Below are 24,352 nucleotides of genomic sequence, written 5' to 3'. Positions count from 1 at the left end.
TAATGGATAATTTCAGATCAAGGGTACCAATTGTGACTCTATACTGACCTAATAGGTCAATTAACCATTCTTAATCATTTGGCAGTTAAGGATCCCTTTGACAATCTGATGAAAATATGGACCCTCTCTCTCAGAAAAATGCACTTACACAAAAAAATTCAGGAACCCCGATTAAGAACCTTTCCCTAGTAAAAATTATGGAACAAACAGGACTAACCAAAAAAAAAAGACATAACTGCAGTTTCTAATACTAACCAGGAGTACCCAATTCCCCCCATTCACATATGTAGACTCTCTCTTCTGAGTGACGTAGTAATTATCCTTAGTGAATAAATAAAATAAGAGAATTTCTCCAAGTTTTATAATCTCCATCAGCTAGCAACAAAACAGCTTCTACTTATTGGGCTTGACTACGTCGTGACAGGCCCTCCGCAAAGCAGCTGATATGCAGTATATAATACTAAAGTCCTATATAATAGTTATATTTCAGAGGAAACCGAAGCTCAGAGGGATCAACTGACCTGACTCAAGCCTATTCAGCTGGCAAATGGCAGAGCTGGGTTTAGAACTCTGGCATTTTGACTTCCAAAGGCCATCTATACTGCCTCCCAGCAAAAAGGACCTTGTCACTATATTGATTATGGGGAGCGATCAAAAGATACTGCCATCTCCTAGTAAGTAAACAGTCCAGTCCAAGGTTCCAGTTCAGTATTACACACCCTACGTACAGGTGGCCAATAAATACGTGCTGAGTGACTATGGGCAAAGAGAACCTTGTCCACAGAAGGGGGGAAATGGTGTCAACAGTCTTTAAAAGAGTTCCACGTGAATGCGTGTGTCACAGCTTGGACCTCAGTCACTGTTGTATTTCCAACTGGGCCTCTCCAGCTTGTCAATGACCCTAAGCACCTCATCTATGTTACACCCTTGCACGCAAAGGTTTGCAAGATATCAATGACGTAATGAGATAAATCAACAGTGAAATTTCTTTTTTTTATTATTTATTTATTTATTTATTTATTTATGGCTGCCTTGGATCTTCGTTGCTGCGCGTGGGTTTTCTCTAGTTGTGGCGAGCGGGGGCTACTCATCGTTGTCGTGTGCGGGCTTCTCATTGCGGTGGCCTCTCCTGTTGCAGAGCACAGGCTCTAAGTGCACAGGCTTCAGTAGTTGTGGGTGGCGGGCTCTAGAGCGCAGGCTCAGTAGTTGTGGCGCACGGGTTTAGTTGCTCCGCGGCATGTGGGATCTTCCCGGACCAGGGATCGAACCCGTGTCCCCTGCATTGGCAGGCAGATTCGTAACCACTGCGTCACCAGGGAAACCCCAACGGTGAAATTTCAATAAAATAAAGTCTGGATAATTTTCCCCTCATGTTCCTATTCTACCCCGTACATCTTCCAAGACTATAGCCATGACACTACATGACAGTTGTTCCCATGAGACTATTAGCTACCATTTCTGAGCACTTACGTTGTATATCACTGAAAGCCTATTTAAGGCCAGAACCTAGTCATTTTCATCTTTATATGACCACTGCTCAGCTACTTAGACGTAGGAAAGTAGTAATCATATTTCAAATACAAAGACATTTTTACTAAACAATGAGAATACATGAAGGCTTAAGAGCCATAAACCAAGCTTCCAAAAAGAAAACTTACACACTCCTCCCTCCCTTAGATGTTCAACAGTAGACACCTCCAAATAAATATCAGGGAAAGGGACTTCCCTGGTGGCGCAGAGCTTAAGAATCCACCTGCCAATGCAGGGGACACGGGTTCGAGCCCTGGTCCGGGAAGATCCCACATGCCGCGGAGGAACTAAGCCCGTGAGCCACAGCTACTGAGCCTGTGCTCTAGAGCCCTGGAGCCACAACTACTGAGCCCGCGTGCCTAGAGCCCGTGCTCCACAACAAGAGAAGCCACCACAATGAGAAGCCCGCACACCACAACGAAGAGTAGCCCCCGCTCGCCACAACTAAAGAAAGCCCGCGCACAGCAACAAAGACCCAACACAGCCAAAAAAAAAATTAAAAAAAAAAAAAAAGAATCAACTGACATGCTTGTTTAAAAATAAATAAATAAATAAATAAACAAATTATATACATATATATATATATATATATATATATATCAGGGAAAAACGAAATGCAGTGCCCAATCTAAAATGGTGAAATAAAAGGGAGACAAAATGAGGCCATGGGTGTCAGTGTTACTCTAAACCAGTGGTTCTAATCTTTTTTGGGTCATGGATCCCTTTGAGAATTAAAAGAAAGCTACAGATCCTCTCTTCACAGAAAATAAACAGAACCAAAATTCAGGACATACTCTTGACAGCATCATGGACATTCCCCCATCTCAATCCCTTAAGGGTCCATAGACCCTTGAGTTCGTAACTTTTCCTTAGAATCCACATCTCTAAGCCCCGTCTAACTAGATGCAACCCAAATTCATCAACCTTTTTGTTCGTTAGAGGTCATACCCACATTCGGGAAATTGAAGACAGAGGTAATAGCTTTAGCACTGGCAATGTCTCACTGCCCACCACAACAAAGGGTCCCTGCTCCTCTCACTACCTGATTCATGTTATTATGCCACAGTAAAAAACTGGGGGGTAAGCATGTTCATTCTCCCCCAAACAGAATGTAAGAAATTCAAAAGCAGGTGTCATATCTGACAATATTAATTATCTAGATAATGGTTTACTTAAAGAACAGATTTAAAACAACCTACACGTTATCTCTTATTGTAAAGTGAGATATAAATTAATGTAGTACAGGAAAAGATAGTCTGGTACATAACTAGCAGATTTTAAAACAAAATATTTTCCTGAATTGGACCCCTGGGAGCTTGAAATACAAGACTAAGTTTGTTAAAAATGTGCTTTCTCATCTCTATAGTCCTGATTTCTGTCTCTATGGCAGGGATTTGGCCATCTATGGTATATATGCCACTATACAGCAAACTACAGCCACCATTCCCTAAAGGAATGAGGGAAACTGCCAGTGGGGTCTGAGAGGGTGAGGGGGTGTGAGTAGGAGTCTTGCTTCTGGTTGTAAAGATATTTATTCAAGAAACATTTCCTGAACATCAATGATGCCTAGATCCCTGGTTATATGCTTAGAGATAAAATGGTGAAAAGCACAGCCCCTGTCTTCAAGGTGTTAAGACGTAGTTGGATAAAGAGAGAAGAAAGCAGACAATCAGAACACAGAGTAATAAGTACCACGTTAGGGATAAACTCAGGCAAGGGGCTCACCACTGCAGGTCAGGGGAGGCTTTCTGAGGGAAATAAAATCTAAGGCAGACCTAAAGAATTAGTTAAATTTTGTGTTTTTGTTTTTTTGGTTTGTCTGTTTGTGGGGGTTGTTTTTGGTTTTGTTTTGGTTTCGGTTTGGTTTGGTTGGGGGTAAGGGGTGGCAGGAAAATATACCATAAAAAAGAAAACAGTATATGAAAAGAGTCAGAAGCAAGGATCTCTGGAAGAGCTACCAGTCATCCAACGTGGCTGGAACACTGAGTTTAATGAGGGAAGTGGACAGAGAGAGAGGCAGAGCTCCCAGAGGGCCCTTATATAATCTAAATTTATGTAAACCCCATCCCACTTAGTGAACTCACAGCCCTTAAATGCTCTTGCTCTTCCTGGCTTTTTCTTTTTTTTTTTTTTAAACTTATTTTAGAATAATTTTAGACTTACACGTGTCAAAACAAAGAAATTATCTCCGGTACAAAAAACTAAACTGCAGACTGTATTTGGATTTCAGTTTTTCCATTAATTCTCTTTTCTGTTCCAGGATCCAATGCCACATTCCACTTAATTCAAAGACTTTAAAAAATTCCTTCCTTTACTCCTGAGCACCACAGTTTTATCATTTTTCATCACTCTATCCATGCCTCGCTAGGCCCCAACATCACCAGCCCACTTAGAATGTAAATACTACATCATTTCAGAACAGAATGGAAGTTCCCAAAAACAAATGATTTGGAGTAGGGAAAACCATTAGGGATTCAAGGAAATTTAATAAAAACTAAATCAGTGACATCTTTACATGGGAAAAGCGTATACACGTGAGCACGCACATACACACGCCCCTAGCCTCCCCTTTACAAAAAGAACTTGGCCTTTGGTACTGCTTCCACTATGGAAGAGAAAAGAAATGACAGCAGATCCGCTTCTGCTTCTTTAGTCTTGCTAGCAAGTAATAAATCCTTTAATTTCTCTCTCTTCAAATACCCCAATCATCCCAAGAAGGAATCAAGCCAAAAACACCGGAACACCCGACTCATCCTCAAAACAAAATGCCAGCAAAATCATCTGGGATATGGAAGTGGAAAGAATGATGATTCATCCTCTTAGATTTTCACTAAGGACTCTAATCATTTGGACAGAATTCCACTTTGTCACAACAATCTTCGTAAAGCTAACTGACCAACATTAGTCATACTTCTATTAAATTTATGACCCTTTCTATTATATTTATTCTAAGCCTCCATCTCTGAAAATTCCCAAACCTACAACAACCCTGGTGAATTTCAATTTGTAGAATCAAGGATGAATCCTTTGCAGAAATCACTGAAATGCCAATGAAAACTGGCAATTTTTTCTACAACTAAAACACAATTCTTAAAAATAGCTATTCCTAGGAAGTAGAATTTAAGGAATATTTTAACTTTCTTTACATATTTCAGCTATTTATCTGCGGGCTATTTATCAAACATTCATCAAATACATAAGAAGCATGGTCCTATGTCAGAGTTAGGAGAGGGAGGAAAAGAAGAATCTCTCCCTTGTGGAGGATACAGTCTACATCTGCACTCCCTAATGCTTTGCCCATTTAAAGTTTAATCAAAATTAAATAAAATTTAAAATTCTGTTTCTCAGTCACACTAGCTCCATTTCAAGTAGAAACACGCGGCTGATGGCCGTTGTAAAGGACAGAGGTGATTAGACAGGGCTGATCTAAAAGAAGCTCTGATGCTGATTCAGAGCTTGGAAATAGAGAAAGGATCTGGGCAAGGTTTCCGGGAAGACATGCATCTGACATGGTTATTAAAGTGAGCATTCCAGGCTGGCTGATGACACACAACACATGCCACTGGCTTTTCCCTTGAACATCATGCAATACCAAAATTCCCAGGGCTATTCCCCAAAAATCAAAAGCAAATTTTTCAAGGAGGCATAACAGAAAGAATTGGGTAACAGGCTTTGACTGTATTTTGCTAAGATAAGATTAGATGAAAAAACTAGATTATAAAGTCCAATTAGGACCTCACTAAAAAGGAGGGGCAGAAAATGGAACTGGAATTAACTGCTAGATCATTCTGGAAATCTTTAACAGGTAAGCTAAACTAGGGATCAAGGGGACAAACGAAAGAATGTACCATGTTCATCCAAATACCCTTCAGTGGGAGAAACATTTCCCAATAATCAAGGTCAATAATTAAGGTGAAACTGCAGAGACAGAGAGAGAAAAGAGAGCACACACACAAAACCAGCCTGGTAAAACTGTATAACAATTTGGTACTTTCTAAGGGGCAGGTGTTTTTTTCTTACTCTCTTTTCTCTGAATCTACCTACATTACCTAAACACATGCTGCCCTCAGTTCCCTCATCTGTAAAATGGGCACAGAAATAGTACCAGTACCTATTTCTGAGGTCTGTTAACGTGGATTCCTTGAGTTAATACACGTAAAGTGCATAAAACAGTGCCTAGCACATAGAAAGGACTAAAGAAGTATTGGCTATTATTACTGCAGAAGTTTCTGAGGACCTAGTTTCACTTGGTGAGAGAGTAAAAGGATTTCCCTAGAGGTTAGCTCACAGGGGAGAGGGATATTGTATTGACTGTCATATTGGGAGGGGGGTTTTGAAAAGTCACATCTGTCCCAAGCTGAGTGAGCTACACAGACATCTTCCAACCACGTCCTATGCGCTATTATAACACCCAAAGCCATGGGGGGACAGCTGCCAGAACTTCGGCAAGCTTTAGGATTTAGCTGCGGACCCTTGATATCAGGACTTAGGAATCAAAGTCCAGTTTTTTTCAAAAATCCATCTTGGCTTACCAGCTGGACTAGTCTATCCTTCATTCAGGCATTAATTAGGCACCAGTGACAAGTTAGGCACTTTATGAGGAAAAGTGAAAAACAAAAAAGAACAAATTCCTAGCTTTAAGAAGCGAAAGATGGTAATTCCCTGGTGGTCCAGGGGTTAGTACTCGGCGCTTTCACTGCAGTGGCCAGGGTTCAATCCTTTGTCAGGGAACTAAGATCCCACAAGCCATGGCATGGCAGCCAAAAAAAAAGAAAGAAGAAAAGAAGTAGTAGAAGATAACTATTCTACTTCTAGGAATTTCTCCTCCAGGTATAATCTCACACATGCAAATTGACATATATTCACATTTCCCCTACGGCACTGATTGCAAAAGCAAAGAACTGGAAACAAATCCAATATCCATCAATAGGAGACTGGCTAATTACAGTGTTATCTGTGTAGTGGAATACCACGAGGCTGCAAAAAAAGAACAAGGAAGCTTCCTTTGTGCTAACACTGAACATCTCCCAAAATATTAAGTAGAAAAAAGGAAGATGCAGAACAGTAATCATAGTATGCTACTATTCATGTAAAGGGGGTGGGGTGGAATGCATACATACTTCTATTTGCTTGTTTGCATAAAGTATCTCTGGAAGGAAAAAAATATCTCTGGTAGAACACTGATGTCTCCACAGGGGACAAGTGGGTGGCTGGGGGACAGGGATAAGGGAACAGTATGGGTGTTTTGTGACTGCTGATTCAGAACCATATAAACATATCACTACACACACAAAAAAGTGATATGTATAACATCACCAGCAAAGTGCTAATGGAACAGAGCTGAGGAAAAACCCCAGGAAGAAAGGTCTCAATAGTGGACACTTGAGAGGATGCTGAAGAATGAGCAGGAAATTCACCAATCAGAGGATAGGTAAGGGAACTCTCAAGAGGAACCAGCTTCATCAAAAACACAGAGGCAGAGCTTCTCTGGTGGTGCAGTGGTTAAAAATCCACCTGCCAATGCAGGGGACGTGGGTTCGAGCCCTGGTCCAGGAAGATCCCACATGTAGCAGAGCAACTAAGCCCCGGCGCCACAACTGAGCCTGCGCTCTAGAGCCCGTGAGCCAAAACTACTGAGCCCGCGCACCTAGAGCCTGTGCTCAGCAACAAGAGAAGCCACCGCAATGAGAAGCCTGCGCACCGCAACGAAGAGTAGCTCCCACTCCCTGCAACTAGAGAAAGCCCACACAGCAACGAAGACCCAACACAGCCAAAAATAAATAAATTAATTAATTAATTAATTTAAAAAACACACAGAGGCAGAAAAAGAACAGAGCGTGTTCTGGAGACTGGGAAGGCACGATGGGCCAAAGTGTATAAAGGATTCCATAGAACACACTAGTGATCTGGACTTAATCTTACAGACCATAGAAAAGCACCAAAGGTTTTAAAGCATGGGAGCAACAGTCAGGTTTTTGTTTAGTGCCTCCAGTGACTTGTTGAGAATAAACGAGAGAGGAAAGAATGAAGAGGACACCTTTGTAGGAAACTTCTGCAATCAAGCACAATACCATACTTCTCAGAATTCCCAGTGGTACAAAGCACAGGGGATTTTGCTTAACTGGCTTAATACTCAACTAATCATTTGAGAATAACAAGCTCTATCAACTGAACACTTACTATATGCCAAACGTTTTTCATACATTACCCCGGTTTCTCAAAACAACCCTGTGAGACAGCTATTAGTATCTTTACTTTACACATGAGAAAACTAAGGCTCAGAGAAGAGCTTAAGGTTACAATAAATGCAGGAACTGAGACAGGTATCTGTCTATTTAATACCTGTGCACATACTACTCGTGTTGGCCTGTGGCAGTTTTCCCCAGTCTATGTAAAAATGAGAATCAGAAACATACACTTACATATGTCCACGTAAAGCTGCCAACTTCCTTGAAAATGGCTATCTTTTGGGAATTTCCTGGCCGTCCAGTGGTTAAGACTCTGCGCTTCCACTGCAGGGGTCGCTGGTTGGGGAACTAAGATCCCGAAAGCCTCGCGGCCAAAAAAGAGAAAATGGCTGTCTTCTATTCTAATAGTGGGTCCTTTTTCTTCAACGAAATAACGGTGAGTAGTTTCCCTTTCTTTCTTTTTATTTAATGTCCTCCCTGGCGAAACTAAAAATTGGTAAATTAATTTTTTTTTTTTCCCACCACCATATTGTCAACTGGTCTGTAAAAGCCAAGTCTGGAACTACTGCACCAATAATGACATTACAGAGCATTTACCGCAGGCATGATCTTAAGCTTCTTAAATACACTATCTGTTTTAATTTGCACAGTGACCCTATGAGTAGACACTATTATATTCCCCTTTTTATAGATGAGGTGCCTGAAGGCACCAAAGTTTAAGTGTGTTGTCTGAGGGTGCAGAGCTGGCAAGAGGTGGGACTGGGGCTCGACCCGAGGCCATGCATCACGATGGGAGGAGTAACTGAGGCCTCAGTGCTAACGCTGTGAATACTAAACAGACCTCAACAACTGCTACTCGGCCTATGACCTACAACATTTAGATGTGTGAGACCCTGCTAAGACCCTAAAATTGGCTGCTACCTGGGGTGAGTTACAAGATTACAGATCTATAGCACATGCTGTTCTACTGATTCAAAACTTCATCAGGCTTCCTCTAACATGCTGGCCTACTTAAACAGTTTAATTAATCAAACTGTGCTTTTTCATCCTCCCAGAAAACTGAAAGACTGTCCAATGTTACAGAATTCCACATCCACTGTTGGCATTTAGTTCTCCAAAAAAAAAACCGGACACAAAAAGCCTTTGTAGCAGGCAGAATAGGTATTTAGGCCCATTTTATAGACAAGAACTCAAGATAAATGACTTGTCCAAGGTCACAAAGTTGGTAAGAAGCAAAATGAAAACGGCAGAAAGGGTTTTTACATCACTTGAAGAAACCCAAGAACCTAAGGACTAAAGGATTCCAGAGACTTTATTTTTCCTGGTTTCTCTCAAAAAATCATATATTTAATTCAACAAATACTGTGCTTCTATTGACGTGTTCTAGGACAAATGTGATGGGTTCACAGAATAAACGGGGAAACAAAACAAAAAAACCCTGTGGAGCTTCCAAGCTACTTTGCAATTTCTTCCTCATGTCTAAATGTAAACCCCTCACACTGCAAATGAACATCAGGTCTTCGATGTTCTCCCTAGTGAAAGAAAGAATGACCAATAAATGAACAGGTATATGTGTGTGCAAATGTCCTGTTAGTAACAACAATAAAAACAAAGAAGGTAAAACTGTTAATTTCCAAATTATTCCGTATTCAAGATAAAACATGAACTTGGACCACTTTCTTTCTCATAATAAGATGATATCTGTCTTCCTAGTCAACGCATTCTTGTGTTGAAATGTTCAGTCGCACTTAATTCTTTAAGATAAGATCGGGGAAAAAAAAAAAAAATCAGGCCACTGGCCTTCTAAATTTTTTACTTTCTGGTACAGAAACAGGGTGTTCCTTGTGTCACCTGTAAGGGAAGAATTGTTTTTGTTTTATAAATGGCATATAAACTCTCAGAGAGGAGGAGGCATGTTTTGTACAACTGGTATTCTAAGCAGTGTAGACACCCAAACATTGGTTGAACAGGGAGGAAAAGGGAAAAATAAAACTTGTCTCCCGATACCTCTATCCTTTGGAGCTCAGAGAACCAGTTTGTTCCCTCTTCTGCTTAATAGTCCTTAATTATTTAAGTTATTTAAATATTTAAGTAAAATTAATCAACTATATTAAATAAATAAAATTATTTAAATCCGATTTAAAGAATTTTTTGGCCCTTAAAAGGGAAGATATAACTAGTTCCATGTCCATTCCTGATTCTGACCAAGAAAAGGAAAAAGTAATGTACTAATGGCTCCTTTAAAACAAGCATGGTTGGGGTGGGGGACACCTTGGTATAGCTACAGCTATCAGCCATGAAGTAGACTTTTATCTTCCTCATCTCTGGGGTAAAATCAGTTCTGTAAAGTGTACAGCACACCAGAGAAAGTGGCAGAAAGCAGGGGCTCCAAGCAAAGGCTCTGAACCAGACTGCCTCCGGGACCTATCAGCCCTGTGGCCTTGGGTAAGTTCCCTCAGGAAGCCTCAGCTCCCTCACTAGAAAATGAAATACCACGTACCTCAGAGCAGAGGATTACGGTGAGAAGAATATGAGGGAACACTCAGGAGTCTCCTGGTACTCAATAAGCATACTGTTGTTATTAACTGGTAATACTGCTATAATTAATTCAATTATTGTGCTAAAAAAGGGTAACTGCCTTACCTTCAAAGGTACTAGAGTCGGCCTCTCGCCTTCTGAGATGGCCCACACTCTGTCTGTGGAGTGTGTTTCTTCCTGAATAAACCTTCTAAAAAAAAAAAAAAAAAAGGTACTGGAGTCCAACAGACCTCACTATTACTAATTTCTTGCTTTTCAGCTCAATTTTTCCTTCATATGTTTTCAAGAAAAACCAAATATAATACAACTGCTCTGCCAAAAAAAAAAAATTTGTTTAACCTTTTTTTCCTCTGAATCAAAAACAGTAAAATCATTATGGAAAATGGGAAAACTCAGAAAAAAAATTTAATCACTCAAAATTCTACAACATAGAGATAAATACTAACAGCACTTTGGCATATTTCTTCCACTTTTTCCCATATATATTTTAAAATAACTGGAACCACACTGTTTATAGTTCTATATCCTGCTTTTTTCTCATACTTAATTTTATTTTGTGTGCACTTTCCCATGTCAAGAATTCTCCAAAAACATCCCTTTTACATGACTCCAGACTTTTCCATAAAGTGACCATTCCCTTAAAGTTAAAACATTTAGATTGCTTCTCTTCTTTCCAATACACATCACTATAATTAACATCTTTGTATAAAACCTTGGTGGTCATCTCTAGTTTTGGGTCCATATAGATACCTATAACTAGATCAAGGATTGTGTCTCTTAAAACATTGCCAAACTGCTTTCCAGAAAGTTCACACCAGTTTGCGTGCCTGACAGTCCCATCATGATGTCACAGCAGTGACCATACCTATTTCCTTTTAATTCCAAGTAAACAGAGACCCAAAAACTCTGGAATTACAACACAAATAGGAAAGATCTGTTATTACAAGATGCTTTTGACACTTGTAATTTGTATGAGATCACTATTATCCCATTCATTATCAGGTATATGACCTTGAACAAACTTGGAAAAGTTATAAATATGATCCTACACATTCACATTTGTATATTAAAGTCATGACTGAAGTGCCTTACAGACAGACTCTCAGTTTCCAACTTTTGAAGAATTGTGTGGAAAGGAAATTATGCCCCATCATATGAAAAAGGGGTCTGTACAAGATGTAGAAAATTCAGAAATGTACACTTAAGATTTATGTACTTTTCTACATGTAAGTTGCCACTTAATTTTTTAAAAAAAGTAAACAAAAAGAAAAAATGTTAAGGGAATCTGTACATAAGAAAATATGTATTCCTTGCATACACACATGTAACATCAAATCACAACTACTTTAGCTCAACTGACCATTTTTAAGCCTTCATGGCTGTTGACTAATACTAGGCATATGCCACAACCCACTCCCGCAGCAGTCAGGGTCCTTTTTCCTCATTTATCAAAGGTTTTATGTGCATTCCTCAACTGACTGACCAATCAGTGGAAGAAATTTCCTATAGGTCAGCAGCATTAAAATATTCAATGATATCAGTCTGTTAAAAATGATATTACAGGGCTTCCCTGGTGGCGCAGTGGTTGAGAATCTGCCTGCCATTGCAGGGGACACGGGTTCGAGCCCTGGTCTGGGGAGATCCCACATGCCGCGGAGCAACTAAGCCCGTGAGCCACAGCTACTGAGCCTGCGCGTCTGGAGCCTGTGCTCCGCAACAACAGAGGCCGCGATAGTGAGAGGCCCACGCACCGCGATGAAGAGTGGCCCCCGCTTGCCGCAACTAGAGAAAGCCCTCGCACAGAAATGAAGACCCAGCACAGCCAAAAATAAATAAATAAAAGTGAAATTCTTTTAAAAAAATGATATTACAAAAGCAGCATCTACCAGCCTTCCACCTAAAAACTTAATAAGCATTTCTGAAATATAAAGACCTAGTGATACTTTTTTTTTCCCAATAAATTTATTTATTTTTGGCTGCGTTGGGTCTTCGTTGCTGCGTGCGGGCTTTCTCTAGTTGCGGAGAGCGGGGGCTACCCTTCGCTATGGTGCACGGGCTTCTCATTGTGGTGGTTTCTCTTGTTGCGGAGGACGGGCTCTAGGCACATGGGCTTCAGAAGTTGTGGCACACGGGCTCAGTATTTGTGGCTCGTGGGCTCTAGAGCGCAGGCTCGGTATTTGTGGCACGTGGGCTTAGTTGCTCCGCGGCATATGGGATCCTACCGGACCAGGGCTCGAAGCTGCATCCCCCGCATTGGCAGGCACACTCTTAACCACTGCGCCACCAAGGAAGTCCAAGACCTAGTGACACTTTTAATCACCAAGCATTTAGGTACACTACTCCCAGTGACACAATTCCCTTGAAGTGAAAGCCACTCTAGCTGAAGATGCTTTCAAAAATCTAATAATCTTGTATTAATGCAGTGCTGACTTTCATTTGTACACAATCAATTTGTTACTGAACAAAGAATCCTCTTTAATTGCCCGTGGCAATTAACAGTAATCATTTTCCTTGTCTTATTCCTAAGCAGTGCAGGCTGCAATAGATGAAGCCTCGGTTTTGACCTTTCTTTTAAATGGAGATGGGAAGAAGTACAATGCAACAATATTTTTTTTACAGTTCAGGAGGCTATTAGCTGTAGCTGGAAAACACTCTCTCACCCCAACATTATTTAATAACTTTCTGAATTGTAATTAAAAAAAAAAAAGTATTATAGGGAGCTCCACACAAACAAGTCAAGGGGCAAAGTATATTTTTATCTATACATTTGTAGTTGTCTAGAGAGTTTTCTCAGAAAAAAATCAATTAGGAGCTATTCAGATACTTTTCTATTTGCCAAAGAAAATATAGATTTTTTTTTTCTTGGCTGCGCTGGGTCTTCGTTGCTGTGCGCGGGCTTTCTCTAGTTGCTTCGAGGGGGGCTACTCTTTGATGCGGTGCATGGGCTTCTCATTGTGGTGGCTTCTCTTGCTGCAGAGCACGGGCTTCAGTAGTTGTGGCTCGCGGGCTCTAGAGCGCAGGCTCAGCAGTTGCGGCACACGGGCTTTGCTGCTCCCCTGCATGTGGTATCTTCCTGGACCTGGGATCGAACCCATGTCCCCTGCATTGGCAGGCAGATTCTTAACCACTGTGCCACCAGGGAAGTCCCGAAATATAGATTTAAGGCCATTACATGACCAAACATTTCCATCTTATTTCTGTTAGACAAATTTACTTACACTTCTGTTATACCTGGGTGTGAATCCAGGTCAGAAATAAAATGCTCAACTTCTTCAATATGCTGACTAGAAAGACAAGCTGGTACTTGTGGCTGTGGATTCCTTTTAAAATACTGTGATATGGAACCTAATGTGTGTTCAGTCTCTGAATATGAAAATCTTTAAGATTAATATGGGACTGCCTCCAAAGCAGCTAGAAATTAGTAATAGTCTATTGAACATTCACTTCCCTCACCCTACCCCATATTATATATATAATTAATTGTTTATAACTGACTATGAATTCCTCAAGAGATTAGAAATATAGCTTATTCTTACATCCCAGACAGGCAAGGCAGTCTAATAAAATAAACACAGATTTTAGAATCAGACAGACATGGATTTATAACACAGCCCTAGCATCTATTAGCTGTGTAGCCCTGGTCAAGACACTTAGGATATATGTGTGTATGTATGTATACGGATTAAATGCTAACCAAGAGGGCATGCCATCTAAGGGTTTCAAGCCTAAAAATAGCCATTATGGTCAGTGTACACATCTCCCCAACTCCCCCCCTCCCACCCCAAAAAAGAAAAAAGTCTTTGGCACCACCTTGGCTTCAATCAGCATGTATGTAGTGGGGGTCTACTATGTACAAGATATTTTGCTAGGTATGATGGGAAATAATGGGAACCAACTGGTATAATCCCTTCATTTTTCTAATGAAGAAACTGTAGCCCAGAGAAGTGAAAATGATTTGGCCAAAGTCACTCAGCTAGTAAGCAGCAGAGCCAGGGCTAGAACCCAGGTTTCTTCTTTATCAATTCAACCTTGTTTATGCCATAGGAAGCTGCCTCTCAATTGTTCAAGTTTGATTACCAAATGCAAATATTACAATAGTGACTAGCAAGAGAACATTTTCCAAATAAGAAGGCAGACACTAGGAGAGCAAAAGAAGTATGAGGGTAGGAACTTCCCTGGTGGTGCAGTGGTTAAGACTCCGCGCTCGCAATGCAGGGGGCCCAGGTTCAATCGCTGGTCAGGGAACTATATCCCACATGCATGCCGCAACTAGAAGTTCGCAAGCCACAACTAAGGAGCCCACATGCCGCAACTAAGGAGCTGACAAGCCGCAACTAAGATCTGGTGCAACCAATAATTAAAAAAAAAAAAAAAAAAGTATGAGGGCTTCCCTGGCAGTCCAGTGATTAAGACTCTGCCCTTCCACTGCAGGGGCGCAGGTTCAATTCCTGGTCAGGGAACTAAGATTCCGCATGTCATCCAGCACGGCAAAAATAAATAAATAAATTTTTTTTTAAGTATGAAATACCTATAGATGCATAATGCAACATCACAACTGCCACAAATTTCATAAAATGAAAATGTTCATTTCAAAAAGGATGAAGGAGATAGGCAAGTCTGGCTACTTTTGACTAAAATAAATATTACTTTCCTGTGAGGATGCTTCATGGCTGGTTCTCTGCTAATATATCAACTTAATGGTGTCTCTTAACATCAGCGAAGCAAATAAATGAAGATTAGACTGACAGATGCCAAGTATTATTTTCAAGAATTCTTCATAGATGAAGCCTGATAAAGCATAGTATCAAAAATTAAATTGAAATAAACTTTCAGGAAGATGAACATGAATGATTTGTTTGCATTTCTTAATACCAGCATTCAAGTGCTATTCAGACCACTGCTATTTGAGAGCCTGGGTCAACAATGACTCAGCTTGAAAAATTCCATACTGTTTTTAAGAGGTATATGGTTTTAGTTATGTAGTTAATACAATCTGGATGCCCCTTTCTCCCCAAATTATAAACTAATCTTCATGTGACTGCCTGAAAAAGAGGCAAGTGTTCATTTTATATTTGAAAAAGCATACAACAAAGGTAATCCAATTCATTTTACTGCATCCCCTGGGGAAAGAGCCCCCCCACTGCCTGGCCTGTTCTGGGTTACTGGATCTGATGGGGTGGGGCGGGGGGCGGTGGTTAAGAGTAGCACCAGGAGTCCAGTCCCAGCCCCAGCTCTGACGTGGTATGTGATCCAGGGCGAGAATCTACAATCAGAGCTGAATGGCACACAAGACTTCAGGCTACGAATGTGAAGCCCAGAGAGGTAAAGCGTTCTGTCCAAGTGACCCTCTAATTAGGTTAAGGCCTAGACCAGAAGGTCTCCTACCCGTATGCCCATTACTTTTTCAACTATGACAGGAAGCCTGTCAGCATGCCCCTTGCAAGCTTTCCATTTCCCCAACTGTAAATGAGGAGGCTAGACGAGGCACTGAGCTTCAAACTGTTGTTCCAAACCCAAAGGTATTCTGCTGGTCGCCTTCCCTCTTCAAGCAGAGAATCTCCAAGTTTACCTATTTCATATAGTGTGGAAAAGAAATTTTAAACGACTGAACTAGATGATAAATAAAATGTCACAGTGACTGAGTATGTTAACACACTGTTTAGACTGCCAGTTGGTGAATGACAAGAGTCAAAGCAGATCACAGGAAGGCCCTACAAGAGACCTAACACCTCTCAGAAACACCACAGCACACGGAAGAGGGGAAAGCAGACAAGACTAGAGGGAAACAGACAACTAGTCTCATCTTTTCAGTCTCCAACTGTATTGACCTGATGTGTTTCCTCATCACATACGACTGACCAAACACCTATGAGGCTGTAGTTTACAATCACCTATGCAACCCTCACTCTTCCCAGACTGTCCTTTGTCAAGAGTCACCATCAGGCCCATGGATCTGCACAAGGACAACTTGCATGTGTCCAGTATCAAGAGGAATGACTATTTTCTGATCTTTTTATAGTCCTAAATCTTTGGCCTTCATCATAGCAAGAAAAAAAGGGGCAGAGGGTAAGGGAGGGGGGACATAGCCAAAAAGAAAGGCTAGTATAAAAAAAGACAGGAACTTTAATCAGGCCAGTAATACAAAGATTTTCTAGGCAGGGCAAGAGCCCTTGAAGACATATTACGAGGTCGAAAACAGTCGTCTACCGCCATCCCCCACTCCACACCCCACCCCCAACTGGCACATTAAATGTTCCAGAAGGCCAAGGCTACCACCTCAGATTTCTGTAGCACCCAATTCCTTCATGAAAGCAAATGTTGATACAGGGGTTGGAGCCTCTGCTACCATCAGAGAAATCTGACAAGCTCTGGAACATCAGTTACCAGTTTAGGAAGAAAAATCAGCTCTTTGTTCTTCTGTCTCCTCTCTTCCTATTATGTAAACGTAAGCTTTGGGCACGCAGAAACTTTCTATGCTGCCAGTGATGTTAAAACCCTGGAACACGAATTTAAGCAGGACTGCATACACAGTTGTTTTTATTCTTAATTAGCTGCCACTTCCACATTAAGAATAAAAAACAAAACAACTATTTATACCAACATGAGGAACATAAACGCAAACAAATTCAGAGAATTAATCATGGTTCACAAGGCCAAAACTCAGAAATGAACAGAAACTAACAGAAATGAACCAAAATTCTTAAAGTCAATAATGGTGAAGACAAATGCCACAGATAATTAAAATTACCAGACTCTGCTTGTCACAAAACTTAAAGTCCTAAGAACTTAGAAACTAAAGGAGCCATATGGATCTGCTATCCAGCCCCCCTTACCGTCTCACATACAAATGCCCTAACATTTGATGAGTCAATGGTTCAATTCTGTAGATGACAGTGAATGTTTTTTATTTCACATGCATTCACACAGAACTATTCTAAATAAGTTCTGAAGTAAACAAAGTTTGATTATAGCTCAGTTAAGAAATAAAGTCCTTCCAGTAAACGCTCCTTCACAGCTCGATGGCTGCTTTAATATGCAATTGCCCTAGGCCACAGGGGGGGAAGAAAATCAGGCTTTTGATTTACTTAAGAAATAAAATAAATAAACCTAGAACATGCAAAAGCTTCCTTCTCCCAAGGTAAGGAAGGAAAACGCTTGTCTGGTTTTCTGTAAAAACCACCTCTTCCTCTGAATGAATTTCCTAAACCCTACCCCCAACATAAGATCACTGAAGCTCAAGGAAAAGGCAGCAAAGGTACATTTCGCAGGTAATAAACCAAAAACCCAATCATATCAGCCAGTTCCTGGCACCCATTTCTCACTCTACCAAATCAGGGCAGTCAAAAGGCTGGGGGAGTGTCAGGGCCCACCCACATACTCCTGGTACACCAATGAGCCCCCTCCCTTTCCCAAACATGGATCTACCTATAAACACTCGGCTCCTGTGGCTGGGAGCGCCTGCAATACCAGAGGGCAGAAATCTAAGTGACACTTGGCACTCTGTTTCAACAAACAACTGCAAAGAGTTTTCCAAACCCAGGCCCTCACCATTTTGAAGACCAGGAAGCTGAATCCTTCCTGGGGCAGAGGTGAAAAAGAAATAAGCCCACTTTCCACCACCCCTCCCGAAGGTCACAAAGCAAACCAGAGGCCATTAGGGAAGGCAAGACTGGCAGCTTCTGCAGACCCACAGCAGTAAACACCAAGTGCGACCACAACCCCCGGTGGGACTGGGGAGAACTCGAGAACTGGCATTTCCCCAGCCGAAGGTAAAACAAATATATGACTTGTCAGCTGGACGAAAACCAAAAAAGCATACTCCTAAATTCTCCCAAAGGGTGCTGGCTTGGAAGTGAAAGGGGGAGAGGGTACAACTGTCTCTTTACAATAGCTCAGAGAAGGAGGGAGGGAAAGTGAGAAAGAGAAGACAGACCTGTGAGCAGCTGCACTCTCCTTTTCCGAAGGACACAAAACTGCAAAGCCCAGGGACCCGAAGGGGCTGGGGAGCAAAATGGCAGCGGGAAAGAAAGCGGGGCAGTGGAAAGGAGATATACTCCCACCACCACTAACCTTGGCAGAAATGGGGGAGATGGGGGAGACACTCCCAGACTCAAGAGCAGTAACCAATCAACCAACCCCCACCTATTTCCTCAGATCTCACAGGATCCCTCGAGATAAAACCCTCAGGGTCAGAGCGCTGAGAGAATCTGCAGTCTAAACCTGAGCCTGCAGAAGCCTAGGCCCAACCCAGCCCCTTCCCCTCCGAGGCTGAGGGATGGAGACCAGAGAAAGGCATGCCTGAAGAAGGGAAGCACCCAGTGGGAATGGGCAGGTCAAGCGGGGAAGCTGGGAGAAGCAAATCTGATAGGAACTAAATGGGAAGAGAAGAAGCCTAGCAAGATACAAGGGGAAAAAAAAGATGAGGGAGAAAACAAGGCAAAGAAGAACAGATCTGGGAGAGGGATCACAAAAGGGAGGGAGACTCTAGCCCAGAACCGAGATAGCTCCAAGAGGAAGCTGGGGTGGGGGGAGTAACAAGTAGGAATGGTTGGGAAAACATCTCTATACTGGGCAGAGCAGGGGGAAGGAGACTCAGTAAGGGGGTAAGAGGTAGGGCAAAAAGGGAAAGACAAATACGAGCAAGGAGAGAGTGGAGGTTGAGAGCTGAATCAAAATGGTGGGGGGATAGAAGATCAGGTGGAAAACTTAGAATTGAGAGGCAACAGAGGTGCGAGGCAGTCACAAGATGACCAGAGTTAAAGAGGACCACACCGAGAGGGGACAGCAGTAAGAAAGTTAAAATGGGTCCAAAAAATAGGTGGACAAGTGGACAGCTCCAAAAGGGGCAGAGCTGTGAGGAAAGCACTAAATAGAGAGGATGGGGCAGAAGTGAACAAATGAAAGAGCAGGTGCAAAAAGGATTTGGGGCAAGTCTGAGGTGCAGAATGGGAAGGGAAGGGGGTGATGCGTCAGAAACAAGTTATTGACGGTTCAGTGAGGTAAAGGACAAATCTAAGAAGGGCCAAAATGAAGAGGACAGGACTTGGAGAAACAGGCTGGAAGCAGGTCTTACACAGAGAAGTACTGAAGGGGAGACAGGTCAAAGGAAGCCGGAGCAAATGAATGGAATCGCTCAAAAGAGGGCCAATAAGGAGGTGGGGAAGAGAGGAAACGGCAAGGAGAACACTGGGGCGGAACTGGGGACTGCAGGGCTTGAGGCTGCGGAGAGGCTGAGCTCGGGAGAAAGGTCAGAGAAGTGAAAGGCAGAAACGAGAGAGCTGCAGGGTCAGAGAAGGGGGAGGAGGCTGCCTCATGGAAGGCAAAGTCAGAAAGCAAGCAGGCTGGAGGGCACAGCAAGATCTGAGATTGGATGAAGAGCAGAGTGGGGAGGCAGAAAGGTCTAGAAGAGAGGAAAGGATCTGAACGGCAAACGGGAGCAAGGTCTGAGCAGGGGAGGAGGCAAGCATGGTGCATCGGAGTCCGAGAGGGGGCAGGGAACTGAACTGAGGCAGACGAGGGTCAGAGAGTCCAGGGGTATGGGGCGGGGGGCGGTGGGGCAGGTTTTGTCAGCGGGCAGTAGGGCCCAAGAGGGACGTGGAATTAAGGCCAAGGAGAAGACCTGGGAGCAGCAGTGCCAAGACGAACAGGGTCTTGGATGAATCACCAAGGAGGTGGAACCACAGGTCCTAGAGGGACAGCTCCTGGCGGTGAAACAGCGGAGGGTAACAGAAGATGGGTCAAAGAAGGGAACAGATCCAGGGTGGGGAGAGCGGAATCGAAGAAGGCAGAAGGATCACGAATCTCAAAGTACGGATCCAGAATTAAGGGATGCGGAAGGGTCACTGAGGAGGTGGATCCCATGAGCACTGCAGAATCTAGGAGGGGCGAAGGGCATCACTGAGGGGCGGAAGAGGGAAGGGGGAGGCGCAGAATTGGGAGCAGAGTTGGGGGGGGAGGCCGAGGCAGACACCGAGATCCCAGTGGGTTGGAGGGTGGGGGCAGACGCGGCGACAGCAGGGCTGGGCGGGCAGGGGCAAGTCCGAAGGGCAGACGGGCCCCGGAGGGCCGGGCCGCAGCGCGAATCGGCGGGGCCGGCGGAGCCCGGGGGGCTGGGGGGCCGCTCCCTCCCCTCCCCCTCCGGCTCCTCCATTGTTCGCGGGCTCCGGGCCCCGCCGTCCCCGCCTCCCCCTGGACCCCGCAGCGGGGCGGCGCCCGGCCTCGCTGCCGGGGCCAGCGAGCTCGCGCACTCACCAGCTGGGCGCCCTCAGCGCGGCCCTGGCCTCCGGGATCCCGGCAGCGGCGACGGCGGCCCCGGCGCCATGTTCTGCTGCTCCTCGTTCAGCGGCAGCTGAGGCGGCGGCGGCAGCTCCGGCGGCGGGGGGCCGGGCAGACCCTCCCTCGCGGGCTCCCTCCTCCGCCTCCTCCACCTCCTCCTCCCGCCGCTCCGCGGCTCTCCCTCGGGGCGGGGGGCGGGGAGGGGAAGGGGGGAGGGGCGGGAACCAGGGGGAGGGCGGACCAGCCTTGCTCGCTCCTTCCCTCCCTCCTTCGCAATGGCGGCGGCGGCGCCTCCTTCCTGCGGTCGCCGCTCCCGCGCGCGCTCCCCCTCGCTGCTGCGCGTGCGTGGCGCGGGGACCGTTGCAGGGGGATAACGTCCCCTGAGGGCGCGCCGCGAGGGGATAACCGGCGCGTGGCACGGCAGAACCGAGAGCGCGTGCGCGCCCGACGGACTCACTGCCACCGCATCGGCCGCGTCCAGGGAACGGGTGCGGAGGGCGCAGTGCGCGTGCGCCCCCAAGAAATGCCGCTAGTGCGGTGGCTGCAGCTCGAGACAGAGCGCGAGGCGACCCGCGACCGGGCAGAGGAATGGGTGGCCAAGTGCGCGTGCGCGGGAGGGGTTGCCAGCCGCCGCGGCTACTCGCGCGAGGCGGAGGGAGTGGTCCTCGAGAGGCGCGCGCACCCTTGCGCGCGCCAGAAGCAGCCGAAACCCTTCTCGCCCTGGCTCTTGGAGAAAACGGGAGGGGAGAGGCATGGCCCAGCTTTGGGGGCGGGAGCGAAGGGCGCGATCCCGCTCGCGCGGGACCTGACCAGCCAATGAGAGGCAAGGGGCGGTGGGTTTGCCGCGCGAGCGCAGCCCCGGGGAAAACGGAGGAGGAGAGAGGGAGCGACGTAACTTGGGGCGGTGGGGCGGGGCTGAGGAGGAGGGAGCGCACTCAGTGGAGAAGTTGATTGGGGAACACGGAGAGGCGTGGCCCGCCTTAGCCCAATAGGAGCCTAGCACTTCGTCGATCCGGAAGAAGGGGCGGGGCTGAGGAGCGCGTGCTCTTTTTCCGGGCAGAGAAGAAAATCTGCAGGTAACGAGTGCCTTATTACAACTTGCTTTGGGTTCTGTGATCGCCTGATCCCGTAAGAGGCGCGAGGGCCTGGTCCCGCATGCAGCCCTGGCCTCCAAGTCGGCATTGTGTAAATGACTGCAAATCAAATGTCAGTTCGGGAGCCCGGAGGGGAAAGAGTAGTGATGGGAAGGGGCACCGCTGTAACCCCTGAATTCCTCTGAACTGAAGAGGGGTTCCTCTGGGACCCCTCCGGAAGTACGGGTCTTGGAAGATGAGCGTTCTGGGAGCCCAGTCAATATTTAAGGAATGCATGAAGAAAAGCTATGCTTCTGATTGCATTTTTCATTTCTTTACTCAGTCTCCTCATCTAAAAAATGGAATGATAATCTTAGCTCTTTAGTAAGGTTTGCAGGGAGAATTAAATGAGTTCTATTTGTAAAGCGCTGAAAATCATGCCTTGCTCTACAAACGTTGATAAATAAAATTACATGCGCTCAAGTTTTGTTTTGTTTTTGAGGTCATATCTCAATGCTTTTTTAAAAAATTGAAGTGTGGGGCTTCCCTGGTGGCTCTGTGGTTAAGAATCCTCCTGCCAATACAGGGGACACGGGTTCGAGCCCTGGTCCGAGAAGATCTCACATGCCGCGGAGTAACTAAGCCCGTGCACCACAAGTACTGAGCTTGTGTGCCACAACTACTGAAGCCTGCGCGCCTAGAGCCTGTGCTCCGTAACAAGAGAAGCCACCGCAATGAGAAGCCCTCGCACTGCAACAAAGAGTAGCCCCCCCCGCTCGCAGCAACTAGAGAAAGCCCGCGCACAGCAACGAAGACTCAATGCAGCCAAAAAATACGTAAATAAATAAATTAAAGAAATCTATAAAAAAATAAAATAAAATAAAATTGAAGTGTGCTCAAGTTTTAAAGCATCCCATCAAATAAAGGTTTTCTGATTACTGATGACGGTCGTTTCCATTGACTCCCTTTTTTTTTTTTAATTTAACACTTTTAATGCATGAAATTTGATTTTTAGATGCTCATGACTTGTTTTTGGGGGGGTGCCCCACGTGGCATGCGGGATCCTAGTTCCCCCAGCAGGGATCCAACCCGTGCCCCCTGCAGTGGAAGCGGGAGTCTTAACCACTGGACCGCCAGAGAAGTCCCTGTTCATGAGTTTTTTTAAAGTTTGTTTTTAGCACTGTGGGCTAAACAAATCCAATGCGTGGGCCAGATTTTCTTTAGGTGCCACTGCAAGCCCTGGTTTGTAAGTGATTTTGAGATCTATCACTTGAGAACACCAGAAAAACGGGAGAAGGGACATCGGATTCCCCTACCTCAAATTAATACGTGTTTATAACTCCAGTGCCGTGTTCTAGGTCCTTCCAATCTTGGGAAATTTTTGAACTGGCAGCACCTAGAGAAGAGAGAAGCCTGGGCTCACTCTGGATCCAGATGCCCCTCTCCCCTTCTTCTGGAGCCCATCGACCCTGTCTTATCATTCAAGTCTCACTCGAAGTCACTTCCTCAGGGCGGCCTTGCAGATTTGGCCTAACCCTCATATTTTGATAAAAATGGGCACTTTATGCTAGGCAACATTCTAAAGCACTTTAAACATATTAACTCACTTAACCTTCAGAACACCTTACAAGTAGGTTAGAGTTGTTATTCTGCTAAACTAAGGCACAGAGAGGTTACACAGCTAGTGAGTGGCAGATGTGAGATTCAAACCCAGACAACTGGGGTCAGATAGCTGCACACCTAGTACTTCTTCACAGCACTCCATCAGGGGTTGAAGTTCTGTATTGGTATCCATTTTTATTCTTTTTTTTTTTTTTGGCTGTGTTGGGTCTTTGTTGCTGCACGCGGGCTTTCTCTAGTTGTGGAGAGCCGGGGCTACTCTTCATTGCGGTGCACGGCCTTCTCATTGCGGTGGCTTCTCTTGTTGTGGAGCACAGGCTCTAGGCGTGCAGGCTTCACTAGTTGTGGCACGCGGGCTCAGTAGTTGTGGCTCGCAGGCTCAGTAGTTGTGGCGCACGGGCTTAGTTGCTCCACGGCATAGGGGATCTTCCCGGACCAGGGCTCGAACCCGTGTCCCTTGCATTGGCAGGCGGATTCTTAACCACTGCGCCACCAGGGAAGTCCCTGGTATCACCATTTTATGTGTGAGCCCTTTGAAGGCAGGAATTCTGGCTAGTTCCTCAGTCTGGAAAATGGCCCACAATAAATACCTGCTAATGAATAAATGAATGAATCTAATTCTAAACAAAGGGGATGATGGCTGGCACTGCAGGCATGGTAGCCAAGACACAGTCCTTGTTTAATGACTAACTCCTTTCCCTCTTTCAGATACTAGCTCAGATGTCCCCTCTTCCGGGAGGCCCTCCCTGAGGCCCTGCCAGTCTCCCTCTAGGCTTCCACAGCACCTTCGGGTCCTCCAGCCAAGCCCTGACCACCCCTGGGTTGTTCCCCTGTACTGATAGGTCTTTCTATCCCACTGGCCTGTGAGCCCCAGGAGGACAGGGTGGGGATGTCCCAATCAACGTTGATGTTCCTAGCACAGGTCCAGGCACAAGGCAGGGGCTCAGGCAGTGTTTCCCTGGATGAACGAGGGGAACCATCACGGAGCGCCTTCCCAGCTCTGCATTTCTTTCCAGTGCACAAGAGGTCGGGTGTTGGTTGAGCAAGCCAACCACAGGAAGCAGGCTTCCCTGGGGGCAGCCGCCTCCGCGCACCCGGCTAACCTCCACTCCAGGATAAATAGACAAG

The 24,352-nt window shown here is 44.9% G+C and overlaps 1 protein-coding gene across 2 annotated transcripts in view; it reads right to left on the bottom strand.

The window, feature by feature from the left end:
- ARHGAP35 (Rho GTPase activating protein 35) overlaps positions 1–20,644 on the bottom strand; it is a 119,697-nt gene extending 99,053 nt beyond the window's left edge. For both annotated transcript variants that reach the window (XM_082370129.1, XM_082370130.1), the window contains exon 1: positions 20,508–20,644. The gene's annotated coding sequence lies outside the window, so the exon portion shown is untranslated. The remainder of the gene's footprint in view (positions 1–20,507) is intronic.
- Between the last annotated feature and the right edge of the window lie 3,708 nt (positions 20,645–24,352).

This window comes from Balaenoptera borealis (genome assembly GCF_965194805.1).
Source record: "Balaenoptera borealis genome assembly, chromosome: 19".
Taxonomy (NCBI): domain Eukaryota; kingdom Metazoa; phylum Chordata; class Mammalia; order Artiodactyla; family Balaenopteridae; genus Balaenoptera; species Balaenoptera borealis.
This window is presented reverse-complemented; position numbering and strand designations above follow the sequence as displayed.